Genomic DNA, 19,268 nt, shown 5'->3' with positions numbered 1-19,268 from the left:
ATTTTTGGCTGATGCCTGTGGTCAGCATATGGGTCTGCCATTTAGCCATGTGTATACAAAGCAGACGTGGGTGATAAATCGGCACAATATATTGCATCCACCATGCACTGCGCTCTATTCAAGATCTTTCAAGGAAGGCCATCTTCACAATACTGTATTTTATATTTGTATCAACAGCCTCTCAGATGTAGAGAGATTATTAAGAGCCGCACACAGGCAACACAAATATCATCAATGATATTGGTGGTAAGCCCAGATGAACAAGATCGTGTAAACACACTGAACCAAATCAGTAAATTACATAATCAGGGACATCACACGCAAACAACCCCTTGCTGAATATATAGCCAAGATTGAGCATGCAGCAAAATTGACCGAGGGGGGTTATTAACTATGTTTGGGAGCGTGCATCATTAAGGATATTAAGCATACACAGTGAGTGAGAAGAGATCGCTCAGAAGGGCCAAAATTAACTTTATCTTTTAAAATATCATCTAGTGTATATGGGACTTTGGCACTTCATAAACAAAGGATGATGAGAATTAAAGGAACCCTTTAAGTGTAAATAAGCGCACATCTGTCTAATAATTGAAAATGGTCTCTAGGATTTTGAAAATGCTAAAGCGGATTGTATTTTAATCACCCACCAATCATAGGTCTCATTATAGCTATACTAAAGGGAAAAAAAATGATCCAGTATAAAAATGCCAGGACATGCTACACAATTGGGCTAGGGCTCAAATTAAAATTGTTTCATGACTACTGCAGCATACTGTCAACTTCAAAAGCAGTAGCTCTTTATAGAAAGCACAGCTATTTGTGTGTACACCCTAATAAGGATCTCCATGGATATAGAATGTGACAGCCATGAATTTGTCTTCTTCCTGGGGTTCTCTGCACTGCTTTGTTACATGTGGAATTGTTAACATCTCTGTGCCTTGGTTAAAATATAAATGAAACAAACACTTAACTAGTTATGGCAATAGGATCATTTGAAAAAAGAATATGCCCAATAGAACAGAACAGTATGCATTCAATTAGCAATAATCTTCTTATTTCAGTTTAGTGATGCCTTTCTCTAGGGAGGAAAAACACAGTTGTGTAGAACAAAAAGCTATAGAGAATGAAAACATGCTTGTATTTTGTCTAATAAAGAGGTCATGAAAAAATTCTACTGTTGAATAGGATACTTGTTATCACTGAGTTCGGAAGACTGACCCTGCCATATACGGTATATGTTCATAAATGGCCAAATCCTGAATTATTGGTCTTTACAGCAATCTTCTGAAGCGTCATACACACCAAGTGATATTTTAAATAACATCAATCATTTTTGTCCTTCTAAGCAAGAACGTTGATAATTGTGCTTAGTGTGTGTGTGCTCAAAATTGCCAACAATTCGCACTCCTGTGGGTCATTAATGATGTCCTTCATTTACCGACAGAAAACATTTAAGAAAGGCCAAAAGCAGCATGTCCCCCGTTGTTCACCGCCACCATCAGCAAGTACATACACACTTGCAGATGGTGTCCATCAATCTTTTTGGACACACACACACTGAAGGTTATTCTGGTTGACTTGCAAGGCTGCGAATTTCGCAAACTTGCGAGACAACCAGAAGTCACCCGCACCCTCCCCTCGCATGTCTGCAAACGGATGTTTTGCATAAACATCCATTCACAGCCTTGGGTGCGGGGGAGACATCATTCAATGGTCGGCGCTCCAGCACTCGCAGATCTGATCTGCAGGCGCCTTGTGCGGGAAGCGAGCAGGCATCTGACATCCGGTACAATGGGAACTATCACGAATTCCCATGGGCAAATCCCCGGGCCTACCACCCCCCCACCTGCACGGTTGTCGCCATGGTTGCTCGCACACAGCAGCTGCACAATGCTAAAAATCGGTCCTCCGATTGTGACTGCGCGCGGGGGGGGGGGGGGGGGAGAACCTATTGAATTAGAATCGCCCCAACATTGTGTAGTGTGTACCCAGCTTAAAAGATGCGAAAACACATTATCGTGTATATAGTCTAGTGCTGGGGTAGCCAACCCTAGTCCTCAAGAGCTACCAACAGTGCATGTTTTGCAGGTCTCCTCACAGAATCACAATTGAGCTAATTAGCTCCATCTGTGTATCTTTTAAAGTGTGTCAGTGATTAATGATTGCAGCAGCTAGGTTGTCTGGAAAATGTGCACTGTTGGTAGCTCTCGAGGGCTAGGGTTGGCTACCACTGGTCTAGTACATGGATAGCCAACCTCGAGAGCTACCAACAGTTAACATTTTCCAGGTCTCCTCACAGAATCACAAGTTAAGTAATTATCTCTACCTGTGGATCTGTTGTAATTTGTCAGTAAGAAAAGAGTGCACCTGCTAGGTGGTCAGGAAAACATGAACTGTTGGTAGATCTCGAGGACTGGAGTTGGCTACCCCTGGTCTAGTGTGTAAGCACTATATAGGTAATATCTTCCATCATCCTGCATGTACAGGCGACCAAGGACATACTTAGCGATGCATGGCCCCCTCTGGTAAAGGACCCATTTACATGATCACGGCAGCAGATCTGTGAACCTGTGTGTTTTTGCCCAAAATTGGGGTTGTTTTTTTTCCTGTTTTGGGGGGGGGGGGGGGGGGGGGGGCTGCATTTGATTTGCCTGAAAAATATATATGGTAAAGCCAATTACTTTAATATTGGTGATATAGCTTCATTACAACAGCTATTTTCTAGTTTAATATAGAACTCATTAATTTATTGTAAGAAACTTGCAGGATTCATTAAATAACTATTAGTGGTTTATAATGGGTTTGTAATGAGTACATAGGACAAGCAATGCAGCAACTACAACTTCTAAAAACAGATTTGACAGAAAAAATGATGGTACTTATGTATTATCTGGACGGTATTCTGTGTCCGCTCGCCTCGCTACGCTCGCCACAGGTTTATATCCAACTCCATGCCCACTTGGATAGTAGGGGTATGAAAAGGACCCCTTTTCCCATTGAATTCCATGTTAAAATGGACTCAGTCCATTTTAACATTGAATCCTATGGAAAAATCGGGTCCATCGCATCGCATGCAATGGACCCGATTTCAAAATCGGCAGCCCAGTTAGTACATAAGTACCAAAATGATGATCTGGGCATATAGAAAACAGCCTACAGTATATGAAAAATGACCAAACAGAAAATGAATTTACTTACACTTGTACATTATTTTTGCAGTAAATGGTTTTGTGTTTAGATGTAGCTTTGCATAAAAGTCTGTACATACAGCATTGTATTATTACAACCAATAATAGGAATAAGGAATTACGTATTATCGGAAGAACCCCAACCCCCATTTCCTGTTCTCAGTCAATATGTACAGTATATTCTACTGAACTAAATAAAAAAATTAAAAAAAAAAAGAGAGAAAATGGAAATCTCTCTTGCAGGGAGAGGGACGCTGTAACAGCAGGCTACAATGTTTGCCTGGACAGGTCGATCCACCATTTGGTGAACAAAGTAAAGCAAAAAAACAGTCCTATAAATTCAAAAGACTATTCTACCTTTAGGTCTGTCTGTTATTACCCAATTTTGTCTTATCTCTGTTGTATCGCATTATAAAGCACAACTGCAATATTTCCACATCATGTACTTGAAGGGGCCACAGACAATACCTTTTATAAAAGCATTACTAAATTAGTCCCAGTGCTGAATGGAAAATGTTACGCCATTAACTTAATACCAATCTCCATTATTTGGCAGTGTTGTTACTGTGGACTGAGAGACACAGATATAAAGGACATCTAAGCTCCATTCAAGTGAATTTAGTTTATGTGTGACAAGTGTACAATCTGAACCTGGACTAAACACTGCATTAGCAAGTCATTTTCTTGGTCACCCTGTAGACAATCACACTAATAGAGACTTATGCACAACTGGCGCCTGCGACTACTTTTTCCAAACTGATAACAGATGTGTTACATCATAGCAAACATAACTCTGTAAATTAACTTTGTATGGGCAGAGTTCTACATGTCCTGTCATCACTAAACATCAGGTTACATTTTGTATAAAACTATAACATTTTACTAAAAAGAATGCAATGCAAGTTATAGAATCTCTGGAATGAGAATGAATTGAAAACTGCAATTTCCTAAAAATGAAAGTAAAATATATTACAGCAAATAAGGAGTAGTATTCGTAAGGCTAGATCCCCTTCATTGTGAGCACCTTTCCCATCCTGCATTGGGTCCACATCGGCCTGAAGGGGGACTATAACCCTACATGCTCTGCCAGGGGTACATGCTCATTGCCATGTGGAATTATCCATCCTTCTCCCTGCCTTTACCATCCACAGTAACGGTAACAGCCGGGCAAATTTCAAAACTCGCACCACATCGTGAGTCATTTGGAGATCTCTACCGATCCTGATTGGCTGCTAAACAAAACGGAAGGTCTCGCGATGCCGGCTCGAGTTTTGAAATCGAGGCGGTGAACCTGCTCTATTACAGCTGGGTTGGTTGTCCACCACTTTATCTGGCTGTTACCACAAGCGCACCCGGCCACGACCAGATTCTGCTACCTGGTGACTGGATTTTCTGGGGGAGGAAGCAGAATCTGGTCATGGCAGTGGCGACCTGGCCCCTGGGGTTTGTCGAGCCATGATGTAATAGCCTGTGCTGCATATGCACATGCTTTATGAATACGGTTACCAACTGACCCTATAAACACTACTAGTACCCTGCACCTTTCCAAACTGGTGCAGTTCCTCTTCCTTGCCTGGGGTGTAGTCTGGTCCGTATTGAGATACAGTCCACAATGTGATAAAGACATAGCAATGTACGACACCTCAGGCAGGAGAGAGGAAATGCATGGGTTTTGAAAGGTGCTAGAATGAACCCTATACTCCAATCCTGTAGAGCAATTATTGAGTTGGCATAATGTATCAGATAGTGTTTGATAGAAATGAGCAATAGCCTTGGATGAGTGATCTCCAAGATTATATCTATATGATAATTTGAAGTTCAATCCAAAACAGGGTATGCGCTCATGAGGTCAACACTTACTAGGGCTATCATGAGTATACTGACCTCACAATGCCGGCACCAGGAAGTAGACATGCTTCTTACAGCAGTTTATCTATGTGGGTGTTAAAACTTTAAACATGCCTGTAGCCATCTCTGTTCCTCCTTTGGTTACTATACATGGCTCACTTGCTGCCACAACGTCTGCAAATATGAGGAAGTCCTGGCACGGTGTCCAGCAGCAAGCATGATGCCGAGGAGAATTACCAGGCACAAAGCCACTAAGCTGGCAGATATCCAAGAGTACCAAACAAGCACAAATACAAAATAGTCTTAAAAAAAGAAGCAAACAGATGTACAGAGAACAGGGAAAATGGTCATGTGGACACAATCTGTTTGACATTTCTACATTGACTTTTATTTCATGTTTCCAATAGGCAACGGCTGCTAGTATTGCTGTTGCCACAATACGTGACCCTATTGCAAGTTTTCCTTTGTACCCAATAGAGGTGCGAGGAAAAACCTGTAATGTCAGATCTACTGTATATGGCCGATATGTGGAAAGTTGAGCATAGAGGCAATGCCCAGCGGCGCACAGCGTTCAACTGAATTCTAACCTTAAAATGAGGCTCTGGCTTACCAGCTTCTATTGCTGCCAAAAAGTCAGCACTAGCAATATTTTGGGTCCCGTCTGTGGTGTAAACAGGGTTCAAGTCCCTGTGGCACAGCTTGAAAACAATGTTCAATGTCCCAGGCTGGACCCAGGATTTAAAATGTTAAAAAGGGGTGTTCTTCTTGTACTCCTGAAATGATTATGGATAGATAAGTCAGAAATAAAATCTTTTTAGTGCAACTTAATGTGAACCCATTCTTAATGAAAACATTTTTATGAATGGTACAGACCAGCTTTCAAAATGTTTTAAGGCAGGGGGGTTTAAAAAAATGTAACTTCATTAAAACAGAATGTATGGAGATATTTCTTTGTGCCTGCAATGCAGCATATTGTGTAGAGCATGGCGGGTCCGCAGCCTCTTAAGGACATTTTTTTTATAAGCATTCCCAAAACCTCTATCTACTGATTGAAAGGAACCATAAAACAAGTTTTAAACTATACCACTCAACAAGAAAATTGTGACAATGAACCTTTTTGATTAGCCGCCCTTTCAAAGTAAGTAGCTTTCTTGTAGAGACTTCTATGCCACTGTTTTCACATACATCAATTCAATAGGTTACAACAAGGAAACATAGGACCATGGAGTATAATCTTACTTCTTCAGTCATGACAAAAAGCGCCACTCTTGGCACAACAGGTCATGTGAAAATCTTCTAGTGCTGGGTGAGGTTTTTGCAAAAAATTATGTCTCCTTCACAGCAAAATGTGATTAGGACAGAGGAGGAGACTGCAGAGTAAACTGAAACATCTACATCTGTGTGCGAATGAGTCATCAAATCTGTACACAAAGTGCCACAATATAGTAGTGGCTGCTTTTTAAAAAGTTCTGTTCTGCGCAGGGTTCGCCAATACTTGCTATAGTGAGTATTTTACCCAGTTTTGAGCAGTGGGGATTCAGTTGTTTATGTCTGCGCCCCCTGAAACACGCTCTACCAGGATTGGCGGAGTAAAAGTATGCCTGAGTACTTCTCATTACAGCGCCACCTGTCACCCTCGCTGCTCTGGAATATTTGACTGCTAGTCCAGGAAGTCACGGCAGTGGCTTGGTGCAGTCATGGGGTTGGGGAGAAAGGAGGGTATGCGGCTGCAGTGCCGACAAGAAACTTTTTACCAAGGTAAATCCAATTAGACGCTTTGTATGAGGAGTTTCTGGCTGGAATAGCTGCTGCTTGGGATGAGGGTATAGTCAAATCCTCAAATTTCTAAAGGTACATATACAATAAATAATAAAGCAGCGGTATGTACACTGTGGGATGGTTTGAAAGGTATTAAAAAAAAATTTGGTACTTATATGTTAGTTGGGCACCCACTATAGTAAGTACGCTCATACCCCTACTATCCATGTCGGCATGGGAGTTGATTTTATATAGTGTGGCAAGCGCAACGAGGCACCGAGCCCGAAGCGTGGAGAGTCCCCCGAGGGGATGCGTAAAACTAAGCAAATAGCTTAGTGGGCGCCCAACATAACAGAAGTACCAAACATTTATTAAATTGATCTACATAGACAACATTAAAAATAATATCACATTACTACAATTAATGATAGAAAACAGTTTAGAATATATAAAAATTCAATTTACAGGAGTGTAGCACCCTCCAGGATGAAATGTCCTCTGGTGTTAAAGAGTGTATATGGGCAAATTTCAATACAAAAGTATCACCACTGTGGATCCTTTCAGTGGACAAGTCGTGGCATATGTCCAGGTGTCCTCACAAGATTACGGTATCCATGCTTAATGGAGCTTGCCGTTAGAGGAATTTCTCTCCAGGACTTGAAGAATCTTGCCTTTGGATAGTTTTTTTATTTTTTTACAAAGGTCCAGTTTTTGCCCGTCTGAAGATTTTGGAGGTATAGAGGTTTTTTGGTAAAGTTCCTTAGGTGCTCACTCCTGTACCCACTGATACGTTTCGCTAATTAGTTTCAGCTTTTTCAAGGGCATTACTCTGTGTGGCACGATGTGTAATGGGCATTATGGTGTGCGTAATCCTGGCACAGTGTGTCCAAGTGGCTCTAGCTGGCACAGTTTGTACCACTATTGTGTGGTGTAATGTGAATTGGTACTAAATGTGGCAACACCCCTTCCCCACAAAGCCATGCTCTAAATTTTTGGGGTGTCCCTTCCTCACGCACTGTCCTTGATTCAAAATTATGGTCCTTATTCTGGTTTGTCCGGACCGTTCGTTCATACAGGGACCGATGGTGTGCATCTGCGAAGAGATATTTCTGCGCATGTGTAGGCGTAGGGTGCACGCTGCCACAGCAACCAGGGTGTTTGCCGGTCACACACACCTAACACTGTGGGCAGCAGGTCAGGGTACTCACCAATGGGAACGGCTAGCTGTAGCCCGGTGATGTGGGCAGGCAGCTAACTTTACCGGATGTCAGCTGTCCACCCACTTCATGTTGAATGTCCACACACATCTAAGGTTACCTGAGAGTAACCTTAGATGTGCGTGGGTCTTCCACATCATTCGATGGCAGCAGACTATTGAACGATGTGGGTGTTCCCCCACAGCCTGCGAATGGATGTTTATGTTAAACATCCATTCGCAGGCCCAGCAAAATCGGTGGGTGGATGGGGGTTGGCGTTCTAGCATTCCTAGGGCAGCACCTGGTGGATTCACAAGGCTGCGAATCAATCAGAATAACCTCCTATGTCTTTTCTAGTATATGTGTATCTTGCATGGGCCGACTCAGTTCAGGGTATATGCCATGTGGGAGAAAGAGGAGGCTTCTCTATGTGCCATGCTGGGGGGGCGGCTTTATTTTATCGGGTACCCAGAAAAGCTGACCTTTTCTGGGTACCCAATGAAATAAAGGACCCCAATTTTTGTCAGTGATGGGTCCTAGGGACCCTGCATTTTGTATGCTATTTGTGATCACTGCTGCCTCAGACTTAGTCTGACACACAATATAGTCTTCCCAAGCATTCTAGTCACATAAAAAATAAGATGCTTTTATGCCACAAGGCAGGATGTTAGCAGCAAAGCAAAGGACCTAGAGGCTCACTCAAGCTTCATTGTGTTTTGAGGTTAATTGCAGGAGTACACAAATGTTGAAACAGTCATGTGTGAAAAGAAAGTGTTGGAACAAGGAACAGAGACTATAAAGAGATATTTAAACTCCGTCAAGTTTCCTTATGGACTAGAAAACATGTTTTATCTATATAATCAATAAATTACATTGAGCATATACTGTATACTACAGTCTTGTAGCCAATAAGATACAAAAACTAGAAAAGCAAACCATACAGAGTCTCACCATATTCCACATGGGACAGTGAAAGGTTGCACATATAACAATCCTAATTTGGACTTTAGATAGCTAAGGGGTGATTCAATTGTTATGGGTGCCAGTACCAATATAATTAACGGGCACCACCAGAAAAATTGTTCAGGGCACTCATTAATTATAAGGCTTTCAAGACAGATAATGGCTAAACCCATCTAAACTCCTGGTTGGGGAACCTCAATAGAGGTTTTGCACATTTCTTCTTTCCACTACAGGTGCCTGAATGGAACAAATTGCATTGCTCCATTCGAGGCCACCTAGTGGCAGCATCGAATGCGGTACTTCTGCATGTGATGTATCGCTTGCGATCCCCATTCCCTGCAGCTGGGAAAGTGTCTGACCCGGTAATCTTACAGTATGTGCAGCACATATGAGCTCTGGCTCTGATCGGATGTGCGTGGGAACGGATGTCACACATGCTATTTGGGTCAATTTAACCCGATTTCTTGGCCCGATCTGCCAGAACCGAGTGAAATGCGGCCCAAATCGCAATCATGAAATGAAATGCATATTTACAAATACAGTGCAGATTGGTGAAATGGTGTGTACATACTTGTACAATTACAAGTATGCCGTGCGATCCGATGCGATGCGATCTGATCGCATCGGGGATCGCTTCGCACGGCACATTGCAGGTGTGTACACACCAAAAGAAAAAGGACGTTTCTGTAAAACTGTATTTATGCAAAATATCAACACAACTTCATACATCTCTTATGAACATTAAGTGGCAATCGTTTGCAGCCACACCTTGTTCTGTTCCAGATCTTGGCTTAAGGTGCGTAAAACGGGGCAATATGATCGCTGGCAATATATTGCTAGCAATATATTGCTCAGCAATCATATTGCCCCTTGTCCTGTTTTCATCTGCGACCAGAGATGGTCGCAGATGAGAATTTAAACACTGCTGGGTGAAGAGGCAGGGGATGTCGCTGGTCGGAGGAGCATGCTCCTCCGACCAGCGACCATTCAGGGGCTGAAACGGGAGCGCGCACCCCGCGATTTATCGCTGGTGCACACTCCAATCACTGGCAATATGGTCGCTCAGCGACCATATTCCCAGCCCCTATCGCCCCCGTGTGTACACAGCATCAGTGGCATACACACGTTAAGATATGTGCTAATCTTTTGTGCTCAGCAATTTCCCGGTGTCTAGATCGCCCATACATATGCAGCAATCTGTGTTAAGAGGACTTGCTGAGAAATTTAGCTAAGCAACACAATAGGAAACAAGAGGAGGGCTCACAGGGATAGGGAGTGGAGTGGCTCAGAATGCTTAGAAAACAGCTTAAAATGTACCCGTTTGTATTGCTTTCAAAGGGAAACTGTCGGTTGGTCGACCTAAAGATGGTCAAAAGGTCAACATGGGTTTTTTTCACTGTTTTTTGAGCCGACGTGTAGACAGGCGGTATTTCATGACCTACCATCCATTAGGGTGTGGTGGGAGAATAAAATAGTATGGTGAGCACAGCGAGCCATGTGAGGGAACGTGGTGCACTTAATCCTGTGTCCATGTCGACTGTGTTGACCTTCGGGTAAAAAAAAAAAAAAAAAAAAAACTGCGACAAACCCCATGTCGACCTGTTGACTTAATGCTTATGTCAACCTGATGACCTGTCGACCTAGTGGTGTCAACCATCTTTAGCTCAACCATATGATCCATACCCCTTTCAAATGCAGATCTATTCTGAAGCTCAGTATTTGAATTGCCTCACTGGTGGATAGATCCAGAACTTACTTTTTCATTAATATTTCCCATATCTCATTACAGATACCTACCTCCAAGTTACATGTACCTGCAGAAGTTTAGAAACAAGGAGTCTTAGGGGGTATGCAATACAGGATCACGGCTCCTCGATTCCCGACAGCCGTGATCAGCAGGTGGGATTCCATGTTCCGCCTGCCGATCTGCAAAAATGGCAGTTGTCGATCTGCGCCCGGGATCGCAACAATCCACAGCCGTTATCAGCAGAACGGGCCCGACAGCTACTTAAATCAGGCTCCTTCTGCCATGATCCCTCTTTAATGCTGCAGTGTTGAATAGGGCCCCGCCGCTATTTCCCCCGTCTGAAATAGCAGCTGGACATTGCTTACCCTCCTTAACGTGGCCATACACAACTAATTTAATCGAACTGTCCAACCAGTCTGTTCAGCAAATAAAAAAAATAAATTATTTCTATACACTGGACTAGGTTTTTACACCAGACCAGCCAATGTCTTGAATACCCTTTCACATCGCAAAAATAAGCTGGGTCGACCTGAAAGGGCCTTTTTAAATTTCCCAGAGTTTAAGATTATTTACATGCCCAGACTGAATAATGAAAAAATCTGACAGAGTTTAAGTTAAGAGTTAACAGAAAAACTATTAAGTTTGATTAAAGCCTAGCCACAAGGAAAGCACAAAAAGTTTGGCATACACATTCTCCTATACTAGGCACATTTAAGACTTTTACACAAGTGATAACATTAAGCATTTTTAAAAGCCTATTAAATGTGATTAGACATTGATGGAGCAAAAATTAAAAAAAAAAAATGTACATATACACCGACCTAATATTGCTCCTATTATATAAATTTAGCACCCAGAGGTGTTAATGCTCGGTAACACTTCATTGTGTCATTTGGGAACACAGGTGTCTACTCAAAACGATACTATTAGCGTCAGGATGGAGGTCCTGAAGCTATTCAATTAGCTACGCCATTAACCCAGAGGTGCAAGCAGGAATCTGACTAAACTACTGCCGTGCTTCTGTTTTCTGCATTTAGTGTGGAGAGAACAGGCAATGTAATGTCTATTCTCATGACTAAACATCCGGTTTAATGCGCGAGAACTGGCTGATCCCGACTAGCAATGAGGGCAATTGAACAGCTCCTGGACCTCCTTTCCAGAACTTTTCATACAGCTTTGAATGGAATTGACCCCCATAGTATACAGGTTGAGTATCCCTTATCCGAAATGCTCGGGACCACGAGCATTCCGGATGAGGGAATTTTCCGGTTCTTGGAATAAATTTTTTTTAGGCATACTTACCTATCCCCAGGTGGTACCCCGATGGTCCCTTGGCTCCCACGTTGTCCACAGGCAGGCCTTCAGCACCGTCTCCGGCGGTCCCAGGAGTGCATTGCACGAGTTCCCAGGCGTGTCGATGATGACACCGGCGCACACTCATGCAATGCACTCCTGGGACCGCTGGAGATGCCAGAGAGGATGCTGAAGGCCTGCTGTGGACGCCGGGGGACTTGTAAGTATAAAAAAAGGGTTGGGGGGGGGATTCCAAGTGTTCCAAAAAAAAACACGGTTTTTGGAATAATTCAAATACGGGATACCGTACCTGTACTATGTTGAAAAAAAGAAAATAAGTTTTTAGATGCATTCATTAATATGAATGGAAATCTTTGTCAAAAGTAGCCATAACTAGATTTCTCTATTAACTAGTACCATTTTTTTCAAAATAGAGGACTGAGGTTAGGGGCCACTGAACGGTCATTTGAAGCCAAATATTTGCATTTTCATGTACAATGCATAATGGTAAAATACATTCTAGTCCTTCATTGCCTTTCCACGTCATCTCCAGTAAATAGAACAGTTTAATTATTTTCTCTAACAAAATTAATCTGAAATGTCAAAGGTAAATGTTATTGTATATTATTTATACCTACCAAAGACACAGATGACTATTTTTTAATCAAAGACACTGGAAAGTCAATTACACTTCATCTTGAACAATTACAGAGCAATACAAAATAGAGATGCACCAACATCAACAAAATGTGACGTTAAAAAGTTTCCTTTGCTTAATTATGCCTAGCATAGTTGACGATATAGGTGGACACCATTTATGTCAACCCTTTGTGTAGATGAGATAACTTGGGGAACGGTGTCCAACACTTTTCTTGCCTGATCATATTTTTCACAAATGTTATGTACCAAGTTACACAAATTACCACCTCCAATGAGGTCACATTTTTTGCTATGGGCCACACCGCAAGCCTCTGTACTGGTGGAGGAATTATCAAACCAAAGGAGGAGAACATGGGGGCCAATGAAGATGATTAACATATTATAGCAAACTCAAGATATATAAGGTTAACTGAAAGAAACAGTAAAGGGGCCTTAACGTAGCGATGCTGAAGCGTTCCGAGCAATGCTAGATCGCTCAAAATGCTTCAGCATGATCGCACAGCACACAGATGTGTAAGCGTTGTGTGCTGAGCGATTGGTCAGGGTCTGTGATCTCCGGTGAGAACAGTGGCCCTGACTAATTAATCCCCGGGCATAACACACGGGGCCGTGCATTGCTATGGCCCCTACACACAAAGCGATGTAGGGACATTTTCTAAGCGATCTAGTGAGATCGCTTAGAAAATGCCTGTATATCGCCAAGTGTGTAGGCCCCATAAGACATGTAAGCTAACTTGCTAGCATAATTAACTATTTACATGTATATTCATAGAAATTAGGTATAGTGTTGCAAGTATATACTTTTGTAGAAGTATTGCTTAATATCTATTAAATAAAAATAAAGCAAAAGGAGGTTGGACAAAACTGGTTATAGCATACTTTGGAAGAGGGTATTAAACTCATCCCTCCATTAACTACTAAGGACTTTATTTAAATAAATTGTAGATCTCCTTAGTTGAACTGCTAAATGGAAGCAATTGCTTTAGGTAAGCTGGGAGCCCATTACAAAAGGATATAGATGTACATTATATCAAGAACAAGTTTCCCATGCCAGCCAATCCTCATTGAATTAACATTTAAAGTTTGCATACTATAAAATTATACATAACCGCTGACAGAAGTTGCTATTGACAACTTCTCTCTTCCCACTGCTTCATACATTTACCTCATCATTACTTTTAAAACAACTTCACTTTTACAAGCACAAATACATCAATTATACAGTTTATTATGATTGGCTGTAATCAGAGTAACAAAATGCAGGAACTGAAATGTTACATTTTGCAGCCTTGACTGAATCTGTAGTCCCCTGCACCAGAGGCCACATACTTCACCAGTAGCCTAATAAGCAGGGGCATTTTAAGAGAGGAGAGGACCCCGGGCAGCCTCCGCTGCAGGCCCCCTCCTTTCGGATGGCGAGTAGACTCTGGCTAATGCCAGAGTCTACTGCTTATGCACCAGTCTCCGGGATAAAGGCACCTGGGCCTTGTTCCCTGAGACATATCACTTGAAAATGGCTGCGGCGGCCATTTTTAGTGATTTGTGTCCTTAGTGTTGAGATGCGCCTCAGAACTCCGGAGGGGTATGGGTACTTTATGGGTGGAGTGTATGCAGAATGGGCCCCCCACTGCGCACAGTGCCCCCATTATAAACGCCTATGCTACTAAGCTTTCACTGCTCTTAAGGTTTATTGTACTATTATAAATCTCAAGGGAGTTGGCTGCACCCTCAGACCTATTTTATTTGTGGATCTCTGGTTATGTAAAGAAGTTTATATAATGTATCAAATATTTCCTAATACAGGTTGAGTACCCTTTATCCAAAATGCTCAGGACCAGAAATATTTCTAAATATGTTTATACATCAATAAGTATCTTGCATTTATGATGTATAAGCACATCAAAACACATAAAATACACACAAATATACCTTGAGCATAAAACCGTTTAAAAACATGAAACAAAGTTTGTGTACTCTCTCAGGCATTGAATTTGAATACCAAACAATAGTTTTCTTGTGCATACTGTAGAAATGCCAGTTACATATGTCCCCATTAGTGCTTTTAGCAATAAAAAAAAAAAAAAATTACTAAATTATTTGTTTGATTAATGTAATAAGTTTTGCACTGAAAATGTGACTTTTTAGATCATTTAATCAGTTATTAAAATGCAAGTAGAATTTTGCTCCATTGCACTGAACTTACTTCCCTTTGCTGGCCACAGAAGGGGAGGAGGTATTTTCACAGTAATATCTTAGCTGGATTTTTTCCCCCCAGGGTAGTTTCACAAAACAAAATGCTTTGCCATAGATACACCAATAATTATTATCCTGTGATAAACACAGATTTTGTAAGCCATTCAGTTGTATAGCAATTAGACATATCTACCTGATATAGCTGCCCTAAAAATATATATTTGTCACTCATTGTACCAAGTGCCGGTCGTCACATATATATATATATATATATATATATATATATATATATATATATATATACACACATACATACACACACACGTAATATGGCCTATCTATCTGATTCCTTAGCAGTGGATGGGTTAAATCTCTGTATAAGCCAATCACTGCCTAGGGGGTCACCCGCTGCCTGCATCAGCGCTTTTCTGCAGCAGTAGAGATCTTCCATTATTTTAACTTTGAATGCAAAGCTACAAGCAAGGGAAACAGTTGCATTAAAAGAAATGCATTAAAACAACTGTGGGCCTGTGTTCTGCTACAGTTGCCAATATAAAATACAACTAGTCCCTTATCTTTTTCACCGAGAAAAAAAAAAAAAAAACACTATATACACTGTATAGATTTTCCATTGGTTTGAGCAGATGTCAGACAATAAAAGGTGAAAGTGGAGCAGTATTACCACCAGCATATACTGTATACAGCAGTGCAGCATCCAAGTGATGCTATTTGGTCCCTGCCACAAAGGCTGGCTGATGGCATGGTGTGCTCCTGGTGCCATGCAGACACACATAAAGGAGTGCCATGGCAAACATTCCAAGTATGCAGAGAATGGCAAGCACTGCTATCACTTCCAGTAGTGCCCATCCCCTGGACATCATATCCCTACACCAGGCTATTGTCTGGTCATAGAGCAGAGCTGTCCACACCCTTATGCACAGTGGCCCCGGAAGCCCACGATCCGGGCATCACAGCAGTAACCAGCAGCCGGCCGCTGTAGAGCTGGGCCTGGCCCTCCCTCTACTAACCCGGTTATCCGGGCGTTAGACCGGCCGGTTGCGTACTCATAGTCTGCGCTTGAAAAGTGGACTCCGGATGCACTCACCCCGCTGTCCTCCCACTCCTGGATGGGCCCGGGCACTGCCTGGGATCCCCGCCGCCTCCCGCTTAGCCTCCTCCGCTCGGGACACACAGCGCCACCAGCCCAGCCTGGGTGAGGCTCCAGCTCTCCCCCTGTAACGTCACCGCGCCAGCCTCACTCAATCCGTGCGCGCTCCCGACGCCCTTCCCTTACACCGCGCGCGTCTCCACGTCTGAAGGGGAGTCAGCGCGCCGACGCGGAAGTGTAGTAGTAGCAGCAGGCCAGGCAGCAGCGCCCTTGCTGAGAAGGGGTGGGTGGGGCACATTGCCGCTGCTGGCCGGGGTGTAATGTATGTATCAGCTGGTGGGCGGCTGCTGGAGTCGGTTTCTGAGAGCTGACTATATATACATACAAATATATATATATATTATATATACATACACATATATATCAGGGTTGCCGACATTCTTATTCTCCTCTCCGGGAGAAGCCCGGAGAGTAGAGTTTTAGTAGCCGCTCAGGGGGCGGGGCTTAAGTGTGACATCACTAAGCCCCCGATGCGATTGTGTCATTTTAGCTCCGCCCCCTCCTCTGAGACCCGAGAGGGTCAGCGGGGATCCCCCTGAATCCAGGAGGGTTGCCCACCCTTCCGGGGGGCCGGGAGGGGGACCCAATTTTCGGGAGACTCCAGGAAATTCCGGGAGGGACGGCAACCCTGATATATATGTTCAGTATATATCAGTGGTGGGATCCGAACAAATTAAAAACAGGTTCTATGTCCTAATGCCCATTGCACGTAAAGCCACACACTAATGCCCATTACACATTGTGCTACACACCAGGATGCATATCAGTGGCGTGCGGTGGGGTGGGGTATGGGCACAACCTTTCCTGTCATACTAACGTATATGCTGGACTTTTGAGTTTATAAAGTATGTCAAAGATACAAAGAATATATATAAAAAAATCTTATTTTTATTCTAATCATTTTTATAGTCAAAACTCTGGAGTAAAAAGTCTATGGCACTGCCTCACCTGGCTACCTTTTCTGCACATCCCTTATTAAAACTCAGCGAATCTCCAGCAGTATGTACTGCTGCACATGTGTATAATGCCGGCATGTACCCCATGGCTCATAAATCGGGTGCAAATCTGGCTCTGGTACTTGCCTGGGGCTTCTCAGCCATTTACCCCACCGCACGTCCCTGGCATACCTCCCAACATTACCCTCTCCAGGAGGGACAGAATGCTCTATTCCTGGCCTTCCCTCTTAATTTATGATTACAACCATCTGTGATGAAACACCTTTCTTATCCATTAACCTGCTTGAAACAGGTGATGGCAGTCATAAATTAAGAGGGAAGTCCAGAAACAGAGCATTGAGTCCCTCCTGGTGAGGGTCATGTTGGGAGGTATGAGGATGCCCATGATACATTATGCCGTACACAGTGACGCCCATTACATATTTGAAACATAAGTGACACCTACATGCTCATTGCTAGGTTGGGTTTTGCTCGATGCCAGGGGCTTCATGCTCGAAGCCAGGGGCTTTATGCTGGATGCCAAGGGGGAATACATTCTGGTTGCCAAGGGGGAGTGAATTGCTTGTTGCCAAGGGGGAGTAAATTGCTCATTGTCAAGGGGGAATAAATTGCTCGTTGTCAAGGGTAGTGAAATGCTGCCGCACTGTATAAAGGCCACCGCCGTCAGCCGCACACGATGTAAAGCTGTGACAGCCGGACTACGTGCTGCCCAGCTGTATACTGAAAGCAGGTACATGGCTCTCCCAATGTACCGCAAGCCAATAGGTGCTCGCGGCCCACCAGCCAATAAGTGCCAGGGGCGTAACTATGGAGGGTGCAGCTGCTATGGGGCCCGGCCGCCTGGGGGGGCCCGATGACCCAGCAGGCGATCCCCTGCACCCTTTAGAATATGTTACTTTTATTTAATATAGTGCCGCCACACTATGGGTGAATGTGGGACCCGCAGCAGTTATTCTGCGTGAGTGAAGAGGGGGGACCAGCTGACGTTGGACGGAGCCACTCTGTGAGGAGGAAGGGAGCCCGCAGCCACTGTATGGAGCCACTCTATAGCGGGGGAGGGAACTGAAGTAGGTCGGCAGCCGCAGCACAGAGCTACTGTACTCTGTAGTATGGGAGGGACTGGAGAGAAGGGGGTCCCGCAGCCACACCACAGAGCCGCTATATAGCAGGAGAGGGCGTGAGTGGGGTCCTCCTGCAGCCACAGCACGGAAGTGCTCTATAGGAGGGGAGGGAAGGTGGTCCTGTCTGTGTGCAGCCTATGCATGGAGCAGGTCTCTGGGGGGAGGGGTTTCCGCACAGATGCTGCATGGAGAGACGTTCTGTGGGGAGGGAGGGGAGCGATCTCCTTCCGCTGCAGAGAGCAGCTCCGTGGTGGTGGTGAGGGGGGTATGACTGGCTGCTGCTTCCTGAAATCGGGTGAATGGAGGAGGAGCCACTGCTTCAGCCCAGAGCCACACTAGATAAAAAGATTAGACTGCAGTTGGAGACCTGGTGACTGTGAGACCCCCCCTGTCTATTTGTCAGTTTGTCTCCCCCAGTATGGTGGTCTGTCCATACCTTTATACCCCCCACCCTTCTCTCAATCTATTATGTCCTCTACCCTTCTGTCCATCTATGCTGCCCCCTATGTAGCCGCAGACCTGCTTTCTGTATACAGCCGGACAGCTTTATAGTACCTAGCGTCTGTATAAATCATAAGGAGTGGACAGCGCAATGCTTCTTAGCAAACGGTTCTGCAGAACTGATAGTATATTAGGTATCGGTTCTGCAGAACCGATGCGAACCAGCTGAATCCCGCCTCTGATATATATATATATTTATCCACCGGGTAGCTCAGCACAGCCTCCTGTATAGGAATAGGTGGGTGCCCGCACTATAAAGTAGATAGATATCCCCAGCGTGGTGTGCTGCACTCCAAAAAAACCTTTTCTTAAGATGCGTAAATAGCAGCAAGTTTATTGCAACGTTTCGATGGTACTAAGCCATCGTCATCAGGCTATATATATATATATATATATATATATATATATATATATACAGGTAGACGGGGTAGCCGGCACTCAGCTCCAGCAAGCTCTTTGTGCCCCGTGCCTTCAGTAGGAACCCTGCAACAGCTGGGTCAATGTACAAACACAGCGAGGACCGCGGCACTGGGGTCTGAAATAATGAAGACTGACACTTGCCTATTGTAGGTTAACGTTTCAGCCTTTATTCAGGCTTTTGTCAAAACAGCATACATGTATGCTGTTTTGACAAAAGCCTGAATAAAGGCTGAAACGTTAACCTACAATAGGCAAG

At 43.7% G+C, this 19,268-nt stretch overlaps 1 protein-coding gene across 1 annotated transcript in view; it reads right to left on the bottom strand.

Annotated features, from left to right (window-relative positions):
* RAP1B (RAP1B, member of RAS oncogene family) overlaps positions 1–16,138 on the bottom strand; it is a 60,534-nt gene extending 44,396 nt beyond the window's left edge. Inside the window, exon 1 of the mRNA XM_083182506.1 lies at positions 15,952–16,138. The gene's annotated coding sequence lies outside the window, so the exon portion shown is untranslated. The remainder of the gene's footprint in view (positions 1–15,951) is intronic.
* Between the last annotated feature and the right edge of the window lie 3,130 nt (positions 16,139–19,268).

The sequence above is a fragment of the Crinia signifera genome, chromosome 4 (assembly GCF_055691185.1).
Source record: "Crinia signifera chromosome 4, ASM5569118v1, whole genome shotgun sequence".
Classification (NCBI taxonomy): Eukaryota; Metazoa; Chordata; class Amphibia; order Anura; family Myobatrachidae; genus Crinia; species Crinia signifera.
This window is presented reverse-complemented; position numbering and strand designations above follow the sequence as displayed.